We start from the raw sequence: 14761 nt of genomic DNA, 5'->3' as shown, positions 1-14761 counted from the left end.
CCTCAAATTCCACTTGGATGGTGGATCAAAATTGGTGCTTTCAATGGGGTTGTCAACTTCCAGGGGGGGCTGAACTTCTCCATCCCCCCTCAAGAAAATGGCTGCCATGGAGGGTGGACTCAACAGCCATATTCCTCACTGAGCATGGCCCCCATCCTTGTCTCAAAAGTCACAGCTTCTGAGAATCTACCCCCAAATGTCCTGGAATTTGCCCGCCAGGAGTTGGCAACCCGTGACAACCATGGCTGAGGATGATCCCAGCCTTTCTCCCTTCCACAATCTACAAGCTTACCCTCCACTGGCTTACTCTGAAGTAAACCTCCCATGATCCACATGCAAGGCTTTCCCCATGTGCTCCTGCCCTCCTTGGCAATGCAGAAGCAAACAATTCTAACCCACCCCCGCCTCCCCATCAAACAGCCCCGACGAGTGCAACCTTGCAGGGTTGCAGGTAATAACTTCTTTAAAACCTGACATTGTCTTTCTCACCTGGACTCATCCAGGCTGCCATCTGCCAGGAAAGCCCCTGGAGCTCAGTGGGGCTGCTGGGAGGGGGGTCTGCAACCCAAGTGGCACTACTGGGGTCCCCCATGTGGTCCCGTCCCCCAAGAAGGACCCAGGGGAGGAGGAAATGAGGCCACCCAAGGCAGGGTCAACCCCTGACCCCCCATTCAAGGGGGGCAGACTGAGGTTAGGATTGCACTGAAAATCTGTGCTCCTGCATCTCCCTCCCGTTTCCCACCCTTCGCCGCTCACCTGTTCAAGAGGATCCACCAGCAGTGCTCTGTCCCCACACTGTCATCACCGTCATCAGCCAACCAGGCAGCTGAGACAGGGAAGCTGGAAGTGGCTTGGGATAGCCGTCTTGGGCTGTCTCGACTCTTTCCCATTAACCCTCTCAACTCTTTCCCATTAACCTTTAGGGCAACTCTCCAAAGGAAGCTGAGAGTACCTAAGCCACGTGGAGCCACAGTACAAGGACGAAAGAGCCGCTTGCGGCTCCAGAGCCGCAGGTTGCAGACCCCTGTCCTAGGGGAATGGTGGAGTCTTGATAAACAAATATGGATTTCAGGTATGTTTAAGCAACTCTTTGGTTCTGCTAGATTTTTTTTCTTCAGTGGTCTTCCAGTGACTCCACACACCAAACATGCTTGGGATGGGGATAGTTTTTGATTTCCTGGGGTGAAAGACCTTTGATGGCATACTCTGTGTATGGCTCATTCCGCATATGCAGAATAATGCACTTTCAAACTGCTTTCAGTGCTCTTTAAAGCTGTGCGGAATAGCAAAATCCACTTGCAAACAGTTGTGAAAGTGGTTTGAAAACGCATTATTTTGCGTGTGCGGAAGGGGCCTATGTTACTATACACACAGAAGATGCTGTATGATAATAGTGGCTACAACAGCAGAGGGTTCCGTTGGCCATTTCTTTCTCATGCAGAAGCTCTCTGGTTTAATTTCCATTTAAAAGGATCAGGTAGAATGTAATGAGAAACGCCTCTGCCGAAGACCAATGAACCCCTAAGCAGATAACATGGACTACAACGGACCCATGGTTTCACTTGGCATATGACAGGCGATGTGTTCATCAACAATAATACTAAGGCACATCATTCAAAACCTGGGTTGATTTTACCTCGGTAGGGCCCCCATGTTCACCTTCTCATAACACAGCCTATTTTCTGTCAGTGTTCATTTGATATTTTTAGTGCCTGTGATAATGCCACAAAATATGCCTATTTCTGTGTTCATTTTTAGAACAGAAGTGTTTATACAAGAGTCTTTGTGGAGATTTAGGGTACAAAAGGACTTAAAATGTGGCGCCAACCATCCACCTCATGTGCCGTGTTTATAAAAAGCCACTTTAATACACCCCATTGTATAAATTACGTAAAAGGAAAGGGGGTGGAGAGGGGAAGTAGGCCACAACCAAGAGGATTTACAATAAAGTATTTGCTGGGTAAGAAGGTTAACAAAGTTGCCCCCAACCTGTTTCTTTCTGTATAATTACAACTTACAGCATGGGGCAAGGGGAGAGGGAAAGTCTGTCACAGTGTAAGCATTCAGGAAGTTGTGTCACGATTTATATCACTGATACCTGTAGAAAAAGAAAAGAAAAAGAAAAGCAATAACCCCAAATCCTCTTCTATTTTCCTTGTGCCTACATTAATAAGCTGGACAAAATATTTAAAAAGCTAATATGTAAATGCTTTTCAGTGGCTGTCTTTATGTGAAGCACAGCTTCCCCGTGAAGTTCTCAGCTTTCTCAAAAACAGCACTAGAAAAAGCAAATGCTCCTGGTTTGCACTGCCTGTTCCTTTTCGATCAGTCAAAAGATTACATTTATGATTTCTTTGCCATTCATAATAAGCAATATTACAAGTACTTCCATGCCTACTCAGTGGCGTGGCGGTTTCTGTCCATGTGAGCTCACAAGTTATTGAATTTTCTGGGCTTACATTTGCTACAAGGTCATCATGAGCAGATCATGGATAATTTTCAAATACACTTTGATAATTTATCAAAAAAATAATGATACGAATTAGACTATTCATGTACCCAACTCTTAGAGCCCAACCAAAGGTGGGTATTTACTAAGGCACGTTGCAACTTCTTCCCCTCCACTATATTACAAGGGAGGTTTACTAAGATTGCCCCACAAGATCGAAAAGGTCCTCACTGCATTTCCGAGACTCAATCCATGGAACTTATATTTCTCTACTGCTCCAAACATGAGGGGCCCAGGAGCAGGCTCTTTGCTTTGTTCCCTGTAAAGTTTAATGAATATACAGCAGCTGGGAAGGTTATATTCTTGTTAAACAACTCTTCTCCTTTGATTGGAACCTCTGTAGCCAAGGCTCATTTTGCACATGCAGAATAATGCACTTTCAAACTGCTTTCAGTGCTCTTTGAAGCTGTGGGGAATGGCAAAATCCACTTGCAAACATTTGTGAAAGTGGTTTGAAAGTGCATTATTTTGCGTGTGCGGAAGGGGCCCAAGTTTCTATCAGATACTTTAGAATAATTTATTCTGTACTGGCTTTCCATGCGTAGAATAATAAAGGTTTTGTATGTATGTATGACTATTCATGGTCAAATAAAATACAGAGAACAGAAATAGTTATTTTGTAATTTTGAGTCATTTGAGGGATAATTTAGTGGGTGGTTTACAATCATTTGTTTTCATCGTAGATTGTGTGTGTATTTACAATTGGGTTTTATGTATCTGTACTTGTAAATTTACAATTAAAAAAATTAAAATACACTTTGAATGTATGTGTACCTGTGTGTTTAGCAACATTCATCCAGTTGGTGCATGCTGAGAACTTGTGGAACTTCGGTTCTCAGATATCAATGCAGGAACACACAAAGTCTTTGTGATCCAAGTTAGGACCCTCAGTTAGTAAGAACATCTCAGCTGTGGTGGATCAAAGCTGTCAATATGCACAAGAAGCAGAGGAGTTTGGATTTATAACCCACTTTTTCTAACAGAGGTTGTCTGTGAGGGCAACCAGCACAGTCTCTGTCCCACGGCCAGATGGGATGTTGGACTGAAATGAATTGAAGGCCAATGTGTCGTCCTGGAAAGTTTGCAGTCGTTCCACCACTGTAGAATTTACTGCTTTGTACTGCTAATTCTCCCATGTCTAATTTTCTTTTTATTTAAAGCTACACCAGTTTTATAAAAATTAAGACAAAAAAGCTACACATTCCATATGAGAACCAAGCTTTCCATAAATATCATGCTTTAAGTTTATAGAAAGTAAAAGAAAGCTGAGTATTGGTAACTCAATGTTGGAAAGCAGGAACAAGCTGGGGAATTAAAATAGTGCAGGAGCAAGCCAGGCTATGATGTGGGGGAGCTACAGTGGTAGAAGCCCCTTCCTGCTTTTATCTCTACAACATAAAAGTCCTGTTTGTGAAGCCCAGGAACGTCATGGTTCACACAATGGTAATGATAATAAATAAAGTTTGGATTTGTATCCCACTTTTCTCTACCACAGGAGTCTCAAACTCCTTTCCCTTCCTCTCCCCTCAACAGACCCCTTGTGAGGAAGGTGGGGCTGAGAGGGTTCCGCGTGAACTGTGACTGATCCAAGGTCACCCAGTAGACTTCATGTGGAGGAGTGGGGGGGGGGGGGATCAAACCTTCTAAACCTTGCCCTCTGCAGGCTTCACCTGCAAATTTCCAGAAATTTCTGTATGTTGTGAAAGCCATTGCTTTCACATCCTGCATGTGAGCTCCCAAAGGCACTGCGAGTAGCAGAGTGCTGGACTAGATGGACTCTGGTCTGATCCAGCTGGCTTGTTCTTATGTTTTTATGCTCCCCAAGGAGCAGCATTTCAAGGAGCGTGTGGGGCTAGTAAAGGATGGGGGCACTGGGCTGGGAAGTCCAGTTTCATGGGCAGAGCTCTCTGGTGGATGAAGGCCTTCATGATTAGGGTTCAATGTATTAATTAAGTAACAATAAGTCTGATTTTCATTTTCAGTGGTTTCAATGGAAACACATTTCCAACTTTTTCTTCATCGCTAAACCAATTGAGACAAGGGCCTCTCTTCATCTACCATAAGAAGAAGAAGAAGAAGAAGAAGAAGAAGAAGAAGAAGAAGAAGAAGAAGAAGAAGAAGAAGAAGAAGAAGAAGAAGAAGAAGAAGAAGAAGAAGAAGAAGAAGAAGTGTAGTTTGGATTTATATCCCCACTTTCTCTCCTGTAGGAGACTCAAAGGGGCTTACAATCTCCTTGCCCTTCCCCCTCACAACAAACACCCTGTGAGGTAGGTGGGGCTGAGAGAGCTCCGAAAAGCTGTGACCAGCCCAAGGTCACCCAGCTGGCGTGTGTGGGAGTGTACAGGCTAATCTGAATTCCCCAGATAAGCCTCCACAGCTCAAGTGGCAGAGCAGGGAATCAAACCCGGTTCCTCCAGATTAGAATGCACCTGCTCTTAACCACTGCACCACTGCTGCTCTTAATCACTACACCATGCTGACTTGTCTCAGGAGGGCCTCCTCTGCTTCTGCTAGGTCAGTGGTGGCAAACCTTTGCAAATTGACCATGCTGGCAGGGGCTGATGGGAATTGTAGTCCATAACATCTGGAGTGCCAAAGGTTCGCCACCACGGTGCTAGGGTTTCCAACTCCAGCTTGGAGATTTGGGTCAGTGAATGGGGAGGGTGGAGTTTGGGGAGGGGAGGGAGTTCAGTGGGATATAATGTCCACCCTCTAAAGTAGGGGTGGCCAATCTGTGGTGCTCCAGGGGCTGATGGGAATGGTAGTCCATGAACATCTGGAGCACCATAGATTGGCCGCCCCTGCTCTAAAGCCACGATTCCTTCCTGGAGAACCAGTATCTGTAGTCTGAATATCTGTATAATAGCAGGAGAACATCACCCCACCCCCCTGCCCTCACCTATGGGATACTGTTTCCAAGCAACGGAGACATCCTTAAAGGCCTAGTCAAGTTTAAAGTCTTTTCCGTTACAGGGGGCCTCTGTTTTAAATTTGATGTTTTTAAAATAAATGTTATATATATTTTTAATGGTTGAAAAAGTCATTTCAGACCCTAAATGTTTTAGTATTAATTTTATTAGTTTTATGCTATTTATGCTATTGGTTTTTATTATATTGCAAATTTTCTTGGGGGCATTTCTGTTGGTTTAAAGCAGAGGTCTTCAAACTATGGCCCTCCAGATGTTCAGGAACTACAATTCCCATCAGCCCTGCTACTTGGCCATGCTGGCAGAGGCTGATGGGAATTGTAGTTCCTGAACATCTGGAGGGCCATAGTTTGACGACCCCTGGTTTAAAGAAACAGATAAATAGAAACATATCCATGCAATAATTGGCACTGTTAGGGTTTACATTTAACCTTTTCTGATTTATAATAAGCCTGTATTTTCCTCGTGAGCGAGGGTGGACCCTTGTGAGGGAAAAAAAGACTTAATCTAAAGCAAATATTGCCAATTCAGGACTACATTCTCTCTTTTCTTCCTGGAAAAGATGTGTTCATCCATTCCGGGGAACAGGCTTTGCCCTCAGAGTAAAACTGTCTGATCTCCAGTATGTTCCATTGCTGTTACAACTGTGTACTTAACCTGCTATAGCTATAGGCCCAGGGGCGGAGCGAGGGGAAACTTTGCCTGGGGCGTATGCACCCTGTGCCCCTGCCGCAGCACCGACTGCCCCAGAACACCCCGGAACGACCCCCGGAATGCCCTAGAATGTCCCCGCTATGCCCCAGCCATGCCCCCGCTCCTGGGCGTGCCCAGGGCATCATGCCCCCCCCCCGCCCCATGGACTCTATGCCACTGTATAGGCCAGTGATGGCGAACCTTTTCGAGGCCGAGTGCCTAAACTGCAACCCAAAACCCACCTATTTATTGCAAAGTGCCAACACGGCAATTTAACCTGAATACTTTTAGTTTAGAAAAAAACAGTTGGCTTCAAGGCGCGCGTTACTCGGGAGTAAGCTTGGTGGTAGTCGGTGGCTTTGCTTTGAAGCAACTGTGCAACACTTCGAACGGGTGAATCACAACCCTAGGAGGATTTACTTTACTTTACTCAGAAGCAAGCCCCATTGCCAGCAACCGAGCTTACTTCCAGGTAAAGGATCACGCTTTAGTTCTTTGCATGAAAATCAGTGGGGTTTAACAGTGCTTAACAGAGTTACCTACACTGCTTCCCCAAAGCTAGGTCTTAGGTTTAATGCTAATAATCTCCCTGAAATAATTACCCTATTATCACATGACGAACTCTGTGCACGTGTGCCCACAGAGAGGGCTCTGAGTGCCACCTCTGGCACCCATGCCATAGGTTCGCCACCACTGGTATAGGCCCACACATGAAGGCATTCTCATGTCTGCCCCAGAGATGCCACTGTCATTTTAGAGGCTTAAAAATGGGTGATTTAGAGTTGCTGGAGACCAGAACATCATTTTTGGCACTTCAAAACAACAGATGTGGGGCAAGAGCACCGCATTCCAAGAGAGAGAGAGAGAGAGAGAGAGAGAGAGAGAGAGAGAGAGAGAGGGAGAGAGAGAGAGGGAGAGAGAGAGAGAGTAAAGTGTCATCAAGTTACAGCCGACTTATGATCACCCCTCATGGGGTTTGCAAGGCAAGAGACTTCAAAGGTGACTTGCCATTGCCTGCCTCTGTGTTGTGACCCTGAACTTCTTACGTGGTCTCCCATTCAAGTGCTAACCATGGCCAACTCTGCTTAGCTTCCCAGATCTGATGAAATCAGGCTTGCCCGGGTCATACACATCAGGAAAGTCTTGCAGGCAGGAATCAGTTCTAAATTCAGTTACATACCCATGCATTCTATAACACTCAGAGCAGATCCAAATGTTCAGGAAATGATGTATGACACATTCTTTCCCAGTCTAACACACGGCAAGAGGTGGGAGAAAGTGCCCCTGCCAAATTGGGGGGGGGGGACCTCCTATACACGGGCTGCCTTGAAAACTTTTCTTCCAACATTAAACTCACCATGTACAGGGAACCTGTGAGTTTTTAACATTTTTAAAAAATCAATAACTTTTGGTTCCTCCACTGTAGTCTACAGTGGTATAACTGAAAAAGAGCTGTACCACAGCTACTTCTTCATGCCCAAATTGGTTCTTAGCCTCATGGTCTCATGGTACATTCAGTCATATAGGAAGTGGCCTAAGACAATGGCTCACAAAGCCAGAGCATACACTTTGCTTTAATGGGCTGTAACAGTAATGGAGCAGTATAAGAAAACAGGGTTGTAGGAATCCCAACTCAGTTACAGCCTCTCCTTTAGTCCCTACAAATAGAGACTATAATTAATGATTCAGCTTTGCCCAAAGAACCAGACTAAACTTTTCTCTTATTAAATCCTCCTAGCTTAAACATGGTATGGAGTGAAAGATTCCCTTCAAACCCAATGCATAGCTTCTACATAACCTCTTTAGAATGAAGGTGTTACAGACTCTTTAAGGGGCTTTCCGCACTGACAGAGTTGTACTGGTTTCTATCTAGGTTCACCTCAGTGTATCTGCACTGCAACTGAGCTCAACGTTGTTTTGTCTCAGTTCCCCCCCCACCCCTCAGAACTGCGACATCCCTATTGCAGTTATGAACTGCACCTTTCTGCTGGAACAAGGTTGACATCGCTTCGCAGCAGAGCTGGTGAGACACATCAAAAGCGACACCTCATCCGTTCAACCCATTCAGGAGCCGCTTTTGTGGCATGCGCATGAAATGGGAGGAGGAGATCAGAGGCCCCGGGCATGTAACTGCTCAAACTGTCTTGGCTGTAAAAAAAAAGAGATCGCTCTCGTTTCCCGTGGTAACACAAGCTCCAATCATGATCGAGGAGCGAAGCAGGCACCAAGATGATCCCGCCCACTTAGCTCGGTTCCAGGGGGCCAAGTAAGTTGCTGTGCGGACAGCCTGGAATCGCCCCCCACTGAAGGGAACCGAGTCGACCTTAGCTGCCCTCTGTAGTGCGGAAAGCACCACTGTGAGCTGTGACTTGATAGCACTTTGTACCACCACCAAGAAAATCTACAAGCAGTTTCCTTGCATGAAAAAAAACAACTCTGCTGCAGGTTTACAGCAGCGTATCTATAGCGGAGCAGCAATGGTGCCTCTGAAATTCCCACAACCTCCCATCACCATTCCTGGCAAACTCCTTCTGGTTAAATAATTGCAGCTGCCAACACGAGAGATTCTTTTTATATCTGCTTTCCTTAAATTCTTTTCAGGATGAAAGGTGCTATATAACTGCGACATTGTTGTTTGGATTTGGAAATAGCATTCCCCAAAATAGTAACTGATGGATGAAGTCCCAGAAGCAGGATGAGGCAACGCAGCTTTGTACATAGAGAGGATTATTAGAAATATTTCTTCGGAATGATACCCAGATTGTGAATTCATGGAGTTCCCAGGTTAATTATGAAACCCAGGCTGGGGGGTGCAGAGTCATTTATGTAACATTAAGCGTTGTTTAGTAAGCTGAAATGGGAGAGAGGAGTAGATTTTTGTCTTCCCCCTTACAGTGCCGGCATATTTCACAGACAAAAAAATGTGTATATGTGAAGGAGAAGAAGAAGAAGAAGAAGAAGAAGAAGAAGAAGAAGAAGAAGAAGAAGAAGAAGAAGAAGAAGAAGAGTTTGGATTTATATCCCCCCTTTCTCTCCTGTAGGAGACTCAAAGGGGCTTACAATCTCCTTGCCCTTCCCCCCTCACAACAAACACCCTGTGAGGTGGGTGGGAGGAGCTGAGAGAGCTCCGATAAGCTGTGACTAGCCCAAGGTCACCCAGCTGGCGTGTGTGGGAGTGTACAGGCTAATCTGAATTCCCCAGATAAGCCTCCACAGCTCAGGCGGCAGAGCGGAGAATCAAACCTGGTTCCTCCAGATTAGATACACGAGCTCTTAACCTCCTACGCCACTGCTGCTCCTGCAAATCAATTAAAACTTTGGGTAATCAGTGCTAACAAAGAACAAGATGGGGTGAGACGAGAAAAACTAGAATAAGTCTGGCCCATGAAATGGAAAAAAAAAGTCCGTTTGTTGAATTTGCCTGCATACAAAAGGGGGGATTTTTCTGATGTCCGAAGAAGCGTAAACAAGGAATCATTCACTGTGAAAAATTATCTGTCTGAGGGAGCCCTGCCTTTTAGAAGGACTGAATTCAGTTATTACTCATAAGTTTTCATTCTACCTGAGGGTTCATTAGCCTAACTCCAGCGTCAGCTTAGGGTGTTTTCCCACTTACCTTCTGCCCTGCGCTACTGTAGCCAAGTATCGTGGGGTCCCCCGGCGCTCCCCACTACAGGGGCGGCAACAACGCAGCCACCCCGACGCTGCCACTGTCGCGCCCCCTCAGCGCGCGTCATTCCTGGCGCTCTTCAAAACGGCGCCTTTTGATGACGTCGTGGGGAAGCCTGGGCGCGCGCCAGAAATGACGTGCGCTGAGAGTAGCGCACGGCATAGGGGGCTCATGGTAAGTGGGGAAATGCTCTATGATGACCAACTCTGGGCTCGGAAATACCTGGAGGTTTGAACGTGACGCCTGGGAGAGTGGGGTCAAGAGTGGGGAGGGACCTTGATTAATGCCATGCAGGTCAACATTTGGAGCAGACATTTTGTTTTTGGGTGTTTTTTAAATATATTTAAATTATATATATATATATATATATATATATATATATATATATATATATATATATATATATATATATATATATATATATATATATATATATATATATATAAAATTTATAATAATTATTATTATTTATTATTATTATATTTAATATCCTGCCCACCCTGCCTGAAACTGGGCTCAGAAGAACTGGAGCAAATTTTTGAAATAGATAAGTAATGAATAAGTGATTTGCATAGTCTAGAGATAGTTTTAATTCCAGGACATCTCCTGGAAGCTGGCAACTGTAATGTCAGCCCAAAGATTTTAGGGCCACTGGCAAAGAATCCAAATGGTCTCATGATTTGCAACCAGTGATAAGAAAATCTCAGACAAACAGCTGCTTGTCAGAAAGGGTGGTATGACTGTGATAGAACAACAGTGTTTGGGGGGGGGGAGTTCCCAAAGAACTTGCCCCCAAATGCCTCTAACCCATTTTATTGGCCAGAACCCAGGTTAAATGAAAATCACTAAAATAGCCATTTTCCCCCTTTAACCTGTGTTGCAAACACTTCCTGCTTGCCTGTGCAAACTGTGCAAACTAGGAAGCCTGTGCAAACTAGGAATTCAATCTCCACCCATTTCTGTCCACCATTATGGTCGGGTGGGGATGGATTCTTGGGGGGGGGGTGGATTCTCAGGTGGAGGGTTTCTTGGGGTAGTTTCTCATGATGGATTCTCGGATGGGGGACAGTTTCTTGTGGGTGGATTCTCGGGTGGGGGACAATTTCTTGTGGGTGGATTCTCGGTTGGGGGACTCATGGGTGTGGATTCTCAGGTGAGGAGATTCTTGGCTGCACGGTTCACATGGAAACACAGTGGCCCACAGCGCAGCAAATGTATAGCAGGTTGCAGTCGAGATAAAGTAACCCGTTTTCCTATTTTTGCATATGAATGCATCCATGCAGGCAGCAATTGGAGCCCATGAAAACAATCCAGGTTGCTGTTGCGCCTTCGAACAGAGGCATGCCTTTTTTTTATTTACCTCCCACCGATGCATAGCTACTCAGGCATGCACAAATGAACCCCCACGGCCATGCTGACATCTCACAATTCCACGATACGACCATCTGCACCTGCGTGGCTCTGCAGTCGTAAGCCGTGAAAGTAAAAAATAAATGGAAAACGGAGGCAAATAAAGCACCTCCTGCCCGGCCATTTGCTGACAAGCAGCTGCAACCTGGGATTTTTCTAAAGACTCGTGAATAGCACAATGCTTAAAAAAACCAGTTTGGAGGGAATAACTCAGGGCACACTCACTTTAGGGGTGGGATCTGTGAGAAGTGCTCCGCAAAATGTTTTTTCCATTCTAAACCCACATTGTTGGGCCCATGCAGAGTGGGACAGTGTTTCTGTATGAACCATGCTTCCTCTTGCCTCTGGGATCCCAGCCATCCTGGTTGGCCCCTGCAGCTGCAGTGAAAATGGTGGCAAAGGCAACGTAAATGGGTTCCGTACACCCATGTTGCCTGTGCGGAATCAGCCATAGTTTGAGGTGTTCTATCTCTGACACGTACACAGCCATGCCTCCAATATCTCCCCTCTCCTCTACCAAGGAAAAACCCTGACAGATTATCTTGCAGGACTTTGAATGCAAGTTCATATCTTGACAAATTCTAAACATGCACAGACAGATTCTACTCCCTGGGTGAACATTATATGATGGGCCAGACTCAGGGAGACTCCCCCCCACCCCCAGCATGATGTCTGTGGCTTCATTCTCAGGGTTTTGCGGGTTTACCTCAGATTTCGCTCATATCTCCCACCTCCAAGTGATTCATCAGCATTGCCTCTCACCTTCCCAAGTTAAATTGCAAGTGAAGGAAAACCAGACACCAACACTTGGTTTTATACAGACAGATTAGGATGTGACAAAGGCGGCATCTGATGTGAAATGCTGCAGAATGAGGTCATGGTGGCAAGGCAGGAGTCTGAGGTGGTGGTATGGATTATTCATTCATTTAGCCTTTATTTGGCATAAACAGTATAAAATCACATCTAAATCGCATCAAAATACAAGCTTGCAACATATAACAAATGAAGTTGATTCATACATACTGTTGCTTATGGGATATTTCCAGCAGAAAGTTCGCAGCCATTTTACAGAATGTAGCATCAGAATTATTTAATAAGAACACTAGTCTGCTTAAAGGTTCATCCAGCTCGCTAGGTATCATAGAAAGCAACCTAGAGTATTTGACTCTAATACTTGCTGATTTAGGGCAACGGAATAATTGGTGAGTTAATGTTTCTAATTGATTTGCACCACACGAACACACCCTTTTGCACATTTCTAGATTGTTATATCTACCTCGTAGTATGGCAGAAGGGAAAAACAATTATGAAGCGAAGCCGAAAGTGACGAAAAACTCTTCTCTGATCTGGATTGGTCAGATGATACAGATAGGAGGCCATTCTGTTATGTTGTAAGGGGATTGATAGATGTAAAGGTGAACAAGTTTTCCTCGCTGCCAGAGTAAAATAGTTCCATTCTCTCACCAACAATTTTTGTTTTAATAATTTATACGATTCTGAACAAGTTAAAGGTCGAAGGGAGTCAAGGGGTATCCCAATTGATTCGATCTTCCTCTCTATCAGGTATGGATTATAGCGCTTCAGATTACAGGAGAGGGATTGCCATTTGGAAGTTGCTTTACTCATATGAATGGGAAAGCAGCCTAGTGTGCAAAGGGTTAAGCTAGAACCTTTCTCCTGGGCTGGGTAATTTTTAACTAGTAGGAGAAAGTGTGTACAGGACGGGACATTAAAATATTGAGCCTCCTCCTGGGCAAGCCTGAAGTGGTATAACCTACTGTATTGCCCCGTGGTTCTGTAGTTAGTCATGGGAACCTACTGGGTGACTTTGGGCCAGTCACACACTCTCGGCCCTGGCAAGTACTGGATTGGAGACCTCCAGGTAATTCCAGGTTTGTGACATGGAGGCAGGCAATGGCAAAACACCTCTGAATGTAATTTGCCTTGAAAGCCCTACGAGGTCGTCATAAGTCAGCTGTGGCTTGACAGCAACCCCCCCCCATCTGTAGGACTGCAGTCACAGAGCAATTTAGAATACTTTTTGTATCCTAAATGGGACTGAAGACTATTGCCAGCGGCGTACTGCTAATGGGGACATGGGGCATCCCATGTCCCCGGGCGCAACCATTTGACCATGTGGGGGTGGGTGGGTGGGTGCTGGGCACCAGCTGGCACCCTGCAGCTCCCTCCGTGCTACTCCGGTGGTTGCTTGAGCCGCCTGCTGCTGAGCTGTGGCCACAGGCCGGCTCCTGCCCGAGAGCCGGCCTCCCTGTCTGCAGGGAGGCCAGGGAGGCAGGAGCCAGCCTCAGGCACCCACCTGAGCTGCAGCCACAGGCAGCAGGAGCCAGCCAGCAGCCCCGGCTCAGCGGCAAGCGGCTTAGGCGGGCACCTGCGTCTGGCTCCTATCTTCTCCAGCCTCCCTGCTGACAGGCAGGAACCAGCCCGCTACCGCAGTGCCCGCCTGAGCCGCCCCCTGCCAAGGCCCCACCCACGGCCTCCCTGAATGATCCCATAAACTAAAAAGAATCTCTGTTTTTAGGATGAAACTGGTGAAACATTTTGGAACATAAGGCGAAAAAACCATGCAGAACTCCATGGAGAAAACATGTTTCCAATGTTTATGGAACATTGGAAACTCTATGATGCGGCTGGCCTCCACACGGGCCAGGACCTTTACAGCCCTGGCCCCTGCCTGGTGGAACACTCTTCCTCCAACTGTCCGGGCCCTGCGGGATCTTGGTGAGTTCCGCAGGGCCTGCAAGATGGAGTTGTTCCGCCGGGCCTTTGGAGTGCCCAGCCGCTGATGGGTGCCCCCGCCTCCCCCCTTTGGGCCCACTACCATCTATGGGCCACTCTTCTTCTCCCTTTGGGAGAGTTTAGTTTAGTAGGAATTGTTACGGGCACTGCTGTCTGTTGTTTATTAACTGCTGCATTTTAACTTAAATTATTTATAGTTTATTCTGTACCTGTTATTTTAATGTTGTTCACCGCCCAGAGCCCTTCGGGGGTTGGGCGGTCTATAAGACCAATAAATAAATAAATAAATAAATAAATAAATAAATAAATAAATAAAATATGTGGAAAAAGGGCTAGCAGGGCAGGGCGCCAGGGCTAGCAAGTACTGGATTGGAGGCTAGCAGGACACCAGGGCTAGCAGGGCACCAGGGCACGTGTAAAAAGGGCTAGGAGCAGCAGTGGCTGGAAGTTAAGAACAGGTGCATTCTAATCTGGAGGAACCGGGTTTGATTCCCCGCTCTGCCGCCTGAGCTGTGGAGGCTTGTCTGGGGAATTCAGATTAGCCTGTGCACACCCACACAGCTGGGTGACCTTGGGCTAGTCACAGCTCTATGGAGCTCTCTCAGCCCCACCTACCTCACAGGGTGTTTGTTGTGAGGGGGGAAGGGCAAGGAGATTGTAAGCCCCTTTGAGTCTAATACAGGAGAGAAAGGGGGGATATAAATCCAAACTCCTCCTCCTCCTCCTCCTCCTCCTCCTCCTCCTCCTCCTCCTCTTCTTCTTCTTCTTCTTCTTCTTCTTCTTCTTCTTCTTCTT

The sequence above is a fragment of the Sphaerodactylus townsendi genome, linkage group LG03 (genome assembly GCF_021028975.2).
Source record: "Sphaerodactylus townsendi isolate TG3544 linkage group LG03, MPM_Stown_v2.3, whole genome shotgun sequence".
In the NCBI taxonomy this organism is placed as follows: domain Eukaryota; kingdom Metazoa; phylum Chordata; class Lepidosauria; order Squamata; family Sphaerodactylidae; genus Sphaerodactylus; species Sphaerodactylus townsendi.
Note: the sequence above shows the minus strand (reverse complement) of the source record.